The sequence below is a fragment of the Scatophagus argus genome, chromosome 15 (genome assembly GCF_020382885.2).
Source record: "Scatophagus argus isolate fScaArg1 chromosome 15, fScaArg1.pri, whole genome shotgun sequence".
Classification (NCBI taxonomy): Eukaryota; Metazoa; Chordata; class Actinopteri; family Scatophagidae; genus Scatophagus; species Scatophagus argus.
The window spans coordinates 15,921,460-15,930,090 of record NC_058507.1 but is presented as its reverse complement, the minus strand read 5'-3'; the positions used below and the strand labels follow the sequence as shown (position 1 = coordinate 15,930,090).

The 8,631-nt window shown below is 44.5% G+C and overlaps 1 long non-coding RNA gene across 1 annotated transcript; it reads right to left on the bottom strand.

Annotated features, from left to right (window-relative positions):
• Window positions 1–341: 341 nt before the first annotated feature.
• Window positions 342–6,652, bottom strand: LOC124072512. The gene is made up of 5 exons (XR_006845519.1): window positions 6,106–6,652; window positions 5,539–5,619; window positions 1,271–5,206; window positions 749–953; window positions 342–516 (listed from the first exon to the last, which is right to left on the bottom strand). It is a non-coding gene; the product is annotated as an uncharacterized LOC124072512 (long non-coding RNA).
• Window positions 6,653–8,631: the final 1,979 nt, after the last annotated feature.

Below are 8,631 nucleotides of genomic sequence, written 5' to 3'. Positions count from 1 at the left end.
CCCCGTGTCTGGCAGTGGCTGCCCCGCAGGCTTCTGCTAACCAGTTCCCATGGTTCCACTATAGTGACTGTGGACTTCCTCAGGGGACACCTCCCACTCGCTGGTTTGTTTTCATCCTTAATGGGAGATCAGCTTACACTCTTTATGGTCAGTGCATGTGAAGTAAACAGTTTGTGTGTGCAATTTCTGTGCATGCACCTGCGCAGACAAAGGCTTATCATCGGGTATGAGTGCGTATGTGTGCAGGTTTACACACATCCATGCAGAAAAGATCTGATCTACACACACCAGACACACTGATTTCACCTCCTTTTGTTTTTGCCAATGAGACAGAGGAGATGAAGGAAGAAATCTTTGGAGTGTCTGGAGACGTCTGTTATGGAGCATTCATATTTAGGAATAATTGCTTTTAAGTGCTGAAATATAACAACCAAATGGCCCATGGAACAAAGAGGGCCTGTGGGGGGATGGAAAATGAAGCATTTACGTTCAGGGCCTGGTAATGAGGGGGTTTTCCTGAGAGATGACAGCGAGGAGGAGGATCAGAGAGAGAGAGAGAGAGAGAGAGAGAGAGAGAGAGAGAGGTAAACCTGAGAGACTATATCAGATCAAGGGGTGGCAATTACGACACTGATCCTAGAGAAGCTTTTGGCTGTAAAGATGGTCTCAGACTCTGGGACTGTGCACACACACACACAAATTTGAAGCCTACAGGTGTTTGTGCTTTATGAGAAGCCCTATACTGTACCTCAGCAGGAGCTGCAGCAGTGGAGCGAGCCAAGGAGGATTTGGGTTCTGAGATGTCTTGGCGTATTCAGCCACGTTATGAGGTGCGGCCTTCTGGCAGGCCACTTGCAGCGGGGCACGGCAGACCCGAACATAAACACAGCCAGTCCTTAAAAACCATCCATCAAACAAGTCCACCAGGGAGCATAAGCCATCCATCTCACTCACTGAGAGAGACACAGAAACAGATTACTGAAGACACCAAAAGGACTTATAAAGCTTTTTTGGTGGACATTTAGTTGTTATACAACTGCCTCTAGGTGTGTTATTTAGAAAAATATGATATTTATTATTTATAGGCTAAATCAAACGAGAGACTTCCCCGTGTGTTTTCTGAGACATGCTCTTCTTCTCCACAGTCACTCTATATTTTGCCAAAGAGTGGCCCTGCAGTTTTCTTTTTGTGGTTTTTGGAAATGCCCCCACTTTTCCGGCCCTGCTCCAATTTTCTTTAAATACAACCGTAATTGGTTTGATTTCCTACCTCCGGCCTGGCGATGAGGGTTGGGGTGGCGGGGTGAGATGGGGGGGTGACAAGCAGTGGTGGGAGCTAGTGAGGGCCAGGCAAAGGGAACCCAGCCCACAGCAGGCGATCTGCACGCTTGGGTGGCAATACAGTTTGGACTTCAGAGCCAGCACTCCTATTCCCTCGTTTAAAGGCTGTTTATAGGCAGATCCTGGAAGGCCATCAGTGGAAACTGACATAAATCAGCAGAGAAAAGCACCCTAACACACTAAACCACACAATTTTCAAATATGTAGTTTCTGATACCTGAATGGGTCTGAATCATGCGCTTACACATATCATAACCCCCCTTGCCCATAAAAAAACCTTTCCCCTTTTGTCTCACACACATCTATCACACCCCTGCCAAAAAATCTTGCGACATTATCACAAAGGCATTCCAGCCTCCAAATCAAAACCAGTCTCCTACAAAAAGTCTTTTCTTTGTGATTTCTCTCACGGGCAGGCAGACAGAGAGGAGTGCGAGTGTGCCGCTCATCAGGCAGGCGTGAGTAATCAAAAAGGAAATAAAACGTAGCGTCTGGGAGAGGCAAAGCGAACCCCTACTGATCTGCAGCCAGCTCATTGTTCTGGCCTTCTATTGTTTCCTGCTTGGCTGGCAGACCAAGTAGCAGCCAGCCAATAAGGAGTCAGTCTAGATCCGTACTGGTCTTGGAGCTGCTTTAAAATATTCAGAAAGTGGCACTGATGGTGAAGGGGTAATCCTGGAAAAACACTGCCAACGAATGCAGAGGTATAACGACAGAATAAAGATGGAAGTAGCCAAGGTGACAAAACGTTATGACATTTAATTTATTGTTGTATAATGTCAAACTGGATCTGGTCTACAATGCAAGCTAGTGAGACTGAAACATACAGATTTCAAGTTAATTAAATGCTTGTGGTTTGAGGCCCTTGAAGGTGAGAGAGTTGAGCATTGCACACACACACACACACACACACACATATATATATATATACACCCCTCTGACTGAGCACACAAAGTACACATGGGGGAAACTGGATCTACACATTGAAAAGTCTTAGTCTGGAGTAGAGAAGGTGTTGATTTTTACTGTAACCAGCGGCAACCCAGAGCAGACTTGTGATGGTGAGTTCAGGGCCAAACACAGCCTGTTAATATAGGATGGGGAGACAGTAGAGGAGTTTGTCGTGTTTATGATGGCTGGGAAAAAAAACAGATATGTTTCCAACCAAAGCAAGATTCTGGGGTATGTGGTCCAGCCGCAGGAGAAACAGACCCGGGAGGCTTCCGTAGCTCGAGCGCTGGTGCAGAGAGAACACAGGGACGCTTCCAAAAATGGCACAAGTGTAAGCACGCACGTACACACAACGTGCAGTCTTCCCAGCAAGCGACAGTCAACCCGGTGGAAAAATATGGTAACTGATGCATTAAGGCCCAGGACTTTGAGGCCTTGCAGGGACACAGTGGCACTAAACACAGACAGACCGGGGGGAAACACATCACACAGTATCCAGAAAGCAGAGGAGTTTGTTGGGCAAAATGGGTCAGTCCAGCAGTATACACTGGCAGACTGGTGAAAAAGAATCAAACAAATGTGATTTGGACTCGTATGTGAAGTACAGCCAGTGTGTATGTGCATGTCTTTGGGCATATGTGTTAACCTATACATATATTAGAAATGTGCATCCTGTCTGCATATCGAAAAGCCAGTGTGTGCTGCATCAAAGCCAGATCTACCCAATAATTACAGCGATTTGAAACAGTGTAGGCCACAGCGCCTTTTTCCACAAAAGAGAGAGACCTTCCTCCTAATAAACAACTTTTATAAAAACAAGATGGCTTTAGAAGCAGAACCAGAAAACAGTTTAACAACAAAAAAAGTCGAGAATAAAAAAAAAAAACCCTCACAGACTCTGCCTTTCATGCCAGTTGAGGTCTGCGGCTCTGTTGCCAAACGATGCACTTCTAAACCCATTCCTATTGAACCCCTTTCTCAGTATTGAGCCATAGGTCTCTCCTCGTTAAATGAATTGTACAAATGTTCAAGACTCCTGGCACTTCTTCATGTTTGTCAGCGTGAGACTGGGACTTTTACTGCGCAGGAGCCCAGGGACACTGCAAGTTTACAGGGTGAGTGAGCCACAGCTTTCACAGCTCAATTGAACAAATTCCCCAAAGTCTGCAAACTAATCCGGCTAAGGGCTTACCAAAAACAGCGCAGCCAGAGAAATGCTCAAAATGACGACAGTAAACCACCCTTTTGGCTTTGTGATTTCGACTTGTGCATTTCTGAAGAGCTGACAGGCTGCAGAACTAACACTGACTGTCTTATTAATGCTTAAAGCGTTCTGACAGAGCCTTTTGTTACTTACTTAAACCAAGCTGCCTGCAACGACCTAATGGAAGTCTAAAAGCCATTAGGCTGGAGGGCTTAGCCAACACAAACCATGCACACAGGCTATGAAGGAGCAGCTAAGGGCAATCAATATATCTCCCCTCATTTTCTTCCTCCTCCAGTGTTAAACCTGAATGTCATAGCATCCTCTATGGCTTCTGGCGAGTAAAGGAGACACCTTGGTTTAGATCAGAGAGAAAACCAGGGACAGAGAGCCAGCACCTGCAGCGTGGGCAGATCAGATACATCAATTAATGTCGGCCGCAAGTTAATTGCCTTTTGCTTCTATGCTTCTCTGCTCAGTTGTTTCTACTGCACTCTGGGTTCTTGCATGTAGGCTGTGCACTTCAGTTGCTGTTTTGAGACAGCACAGGCGGAACAAAAGCCAAAATCAAAACAGAGAGGAGCTTTACTGTCAGTGGGGGCACGTTGACTGTTGTCATTTTACCATGACAACATGGCAGGGAGGAGCCAGTTGGGGCGTTTCTCTTTAACAGGCCTGGCCTCCGCAGCGGCTGGCATGAAAAGAAAGGCAGTGGGCCGGAGACGGATGGCAGAACCAACACTTCAAAGACCTCCTCTCACTCCTCCTAGATGTGCTATATGGCTCTGAAAGGGAACCTGCTAGTTCACTTTCACACAAAGACATTTGTGCACACCGTCTCCTGTGCACACACACACACCTGGGATTATGAGCAAACCCAACAGACGTTTCCTGATTCCTTTTAAAAAGGAACAACAAGAGTATGGTTCAGTTACGAGAATACATATAGACATGTAGTATGACACATGCACAAGCACAGCAGTTCTTCACCACATACCAGACAGATTTTCACCACAGGCTTTGACACACTAATGTAACATAAACTGCAAGGTAAATCTTCCTCTGTATGGAGCTAAGGTGTGGCTGCTGACAGAGCAAGTCTTTTATGTCTAATAGTTTTGTTTTTTTTTTCTTGTCAAAGACAAAATAAAACAGACCACATTGTAGTCTTATAAAGAGACTAAACAACCTGGACAAAGGCCCCTGCAGGCATGAAATACCTGACGTCACAAGGCGTCTTTCAAGTACACAGCTGACAAAGGCCCACAGTTGCCCTTTTTCTCTGTAAAACCACTTACATTAAGATCCACATCTCTCCTTATCCCTCCCACTCACACACACAGCCTCCCTCAGGCTTCCTGTGAAAAAGTGCTGACCGTGTAAAGGAGATAAGAACAAACCCCCTGGGAGCATAGTCAATGCCAGCTTCCAGTCCCCCCCCTCCTCTTTCAGCTCTCTGTGGCTGAGTACCCTCTAGTGGTAATAATGGTGAATGGCAGTTTTCCTACTTGAACGTGTATCCTTGAATCCTCACTGTGCCTCTTTACCAGCCAGCTGCCGCAGTTAACCGCAGCTCTGCCACAGGGTGTGACTGCGGGACCCAGATGGGGCGAGCGGCAAGCAGGGGAAGGGGGTGAGGCAGCTTTTTGTGGGCCGCCCAAGGGGGTCCACCACAGACCCCTATCTCCTCACCACAGTAGCCACCGAGCCCTGGAGAGAGAAAGCCACCCCACCACATTTTAATGAGGGCTAAAATAAACAATGCAAGCACACAAAACCCATCCTGACTGGTTGACTGCGGGCACTGGAGCGGGGCAGATAATCTGGGCTGTTTCTCAGTGGTCTGGGAGTTGACAGGGTGGCTGATGCCACAATGAACTCCACTATGAACTCATCGCGTATGGTACAGTTACACACTTAGAGTGTTCAAATAATCAGTGACCGTGAAGGATACATAGTGAAAGAGCAGCCTGTAGCCTTCCCTTTAATTGAAACTGAGGTCAGTTCACCCACATTACAAACTAACATATCCTCTCACTTACCTGTGGGGATATATCACTGTGCAGATGCTGTAGTATTGTTTTTCTTTGCCCAGGCTTTGAGACCTCCATCTGAGAGTTCAGCTTTTACCCAAATAGAAAGAAAGACAGTAAGACATTTTATTTTTTGCATGTTTTGTTTTTTCACCCTACTGTTGGGGTGAAAAAACTTACTGGCAACATTTTAATTGGAGCTACTTTCTCAAAGTAAATAATAATGATCATGAAATTTACCTTACAATTACCTAAAATTTAATGTAGTGTTATTTAACAAACTACCTAACAGTAAAGCAGTTTAGATTACTTCTACATGGACCAACTACAACAATAAAATGCTGCTGACACATTTTAGTATCAGTATTAAATACACACACACACACACACACACACACACACACACACACACAATAGGCCTGGCAGCCGACAACTCTCACAGGAGTCTGTGTCCCTCAATCACTACTCGCTTTTCAAATTCTGCTTTAGTATTAAATATTTGCTTAGTTTGAGCATTGAACTAAATGCAGGACTTTTGGATCAAATGCACTCAGAAAATGAACCTTGAAAGCTCACCTCTTAACCCGTGAACCATTCATTGTGGTCTTGACACCGGGTAAATTGCCCAACTACTGGGATTCATCGCATTTGGAACCCATTTGGACACGCCACATACAGCCTATAGGCCTGATATTCCTGAGTTTCATGCTTTCCTTCAGTTCGCCACTCTGTGTGGACCATATGGGCTTATTCATGATATGCCACCAGACAAAAAAAAACCGCGCTGATGCCAAAACGACATACAGAATGATGGGCCAATGACAGCCTGTACGACTCGAAGACGCTTGGCAAGACAAACACCTTGCTGGAGGGTCAACATACCCACGGCGCTCCCGCTAACTGGTCGCAGACGACGAGTATTTAGAAACGAGCTGATGCCAACATATTTTCTGAGTAAAGACCAACGTTGCTGAAGATGTAAGGGGCAGATAAAGGGCATGGAAAGCATTATAGAGACTGGGAGACCTTACAGGACCGTAGCCTGACTGAAATGTCTGAACTTCAACGGGCTCCAACACCAACAACAGCACGCCGCGTGGCCTGAGCCAAGCTCGCGACTGCAGTGTTTTTATTTCTGCTGCTTGCTTCTGATTGGCTCATTAGCTGTGGTTAAATACCCACCTGTGGCCACATAACAGGTAATTCTGAATGTTAAATGAAAGGAACCTGCTGCTCAGTGACAGTATCCAGTTATGACAGTGTCATATTAATTGTTTTAAAATCTTCTGTAGGCATTTTTGTCTCGTTATGGCAGAGAAAGCACAGGTGGAACTAATAACATTAATTATGGTTTGGTTCCATTAATGCGTGCCAGTATCCTGCCACTGAGCCGGCATGTACAATGCTAAAGCTCTTACCTGGCACACTGGAGTGGAATACAGCCATTATTAATGTTATTACTTCATTTACAAGTTACACAAGTGTACATTTTTACACTGTGTTTAGACAGCTCGGTGTTTTTGGCCAGCTGACATCAGATATTTGTTTCCTCATTTTAATTTCAATTGGCTGTAACAGAAAAAACAGGAAATGAACACTTCTATGACCACAGAATTATCATTATGGTAATCACCACATGTGCTCAGTGTCCTGTGACCTTTGGTTCCTAACCTGGGGGTGTGGACCCCACAAGTTGTCCCAAGATAAATCCCAGGATGATCACGAGGATAGAAGATTAGAAAAGAAATGTGCTTCACAAAAGTTTATTTGCTTTTTCAGATGTTTTCTTTGTGTTTTTTATGAATTAATGAATAAAATGATCTGTTGAGGTCTCTAAGTAGGGGAAAAATATCCTTTGATTCAGCTGGCCATACCACAGCATTCAGATGATTCTTTTAGCCCTCAAGAAACTTTTTTTCCTTGAAGAATATAACAAATTAAAAATTAAACATTTATGTATTTGCACACCTTGAAAATGTAGTTTGCAGCCTCCTGTGCAGCTCCTCGAAAACCACTATAAGGCCCAGCTTCAAGGCTCCTTGAGGCTTATATCTTAAATTGTTCATGGCAGGCCTTGCCTATCAGCCACAGTGAACTTTGAAAACCGGCAGTGAAAAAAGGATTTCTCCTTTCCTTTAATTTAATCCTGTCATAATCAAGGTTAGATAATATGCATGAATGGAATTTCATGGGCAAATTAAAAATGAAAAGATATTTCACAGCATTCTTCATTCTTTTCAAATTGGAACAACCACAATAATCATTCAGCCTTGAATTTTCTACATATAAGCCTGTGTGCTGTCAATCAGCAGGTTAAACCAAATACAAAGCGCCCTGTATGTAGCCACATCAAATATCAGGTGCACGGAGTCCATATGCAAAGGAGGTTTTTCACACATTGTAGGTCCAAAACCCAGCTGGGATATCACTGTGTACCCTTGAGCGAGCTACTTTACCAGAGTAAATATTTAGCCAGCTGTATAAATGGGTGTTGTGTAAAACCTGCAAACTGAACTGGCACTGCAGAGAAAGAGTCGATGCCAAACAGAAAAGACTCCACTGAGATATTTAGTAGTGAAAAACACACCGCTGATTGATTTAACCGTTAAAGTAGAAGAATGATGGCAAACGTGTAACAATTGTGAAGGCAGGACACACGATTTTTCTCATTCTAACAAAGAAACATCCGACTGTGGCTGTGCTCTGTATGTTCACAGCTGAGCTGAGTTGTTGGCTCCCTCTCATGTTATGTGATAGCTTGGTCTTTCACACACACACACACTCGGTCAACATGTTTGAGTAACAATACTCAGCCACTCTTGGCCTCACCTTCATTACCCAATTACACTAATACACTCACCCTGCTTGTAATGAGTGTGTGGTCTGAATGATAGCCAGCCTTGTTGTGTCTTCTCTTACCACACACACACGCACACACACACAGATACACATATATCTGTCTGTTTGTGTCTGGGTGGATTTCTTCGCTGTGAATTACAAGTGGAGACTGTGTCTGTTTTCCAAGAAAGGGAGTGGAGAATGTGTGGGGTTGAAACATGACACTTTAATGATCTGGAGATCACCCAAATACTGTACACCCCC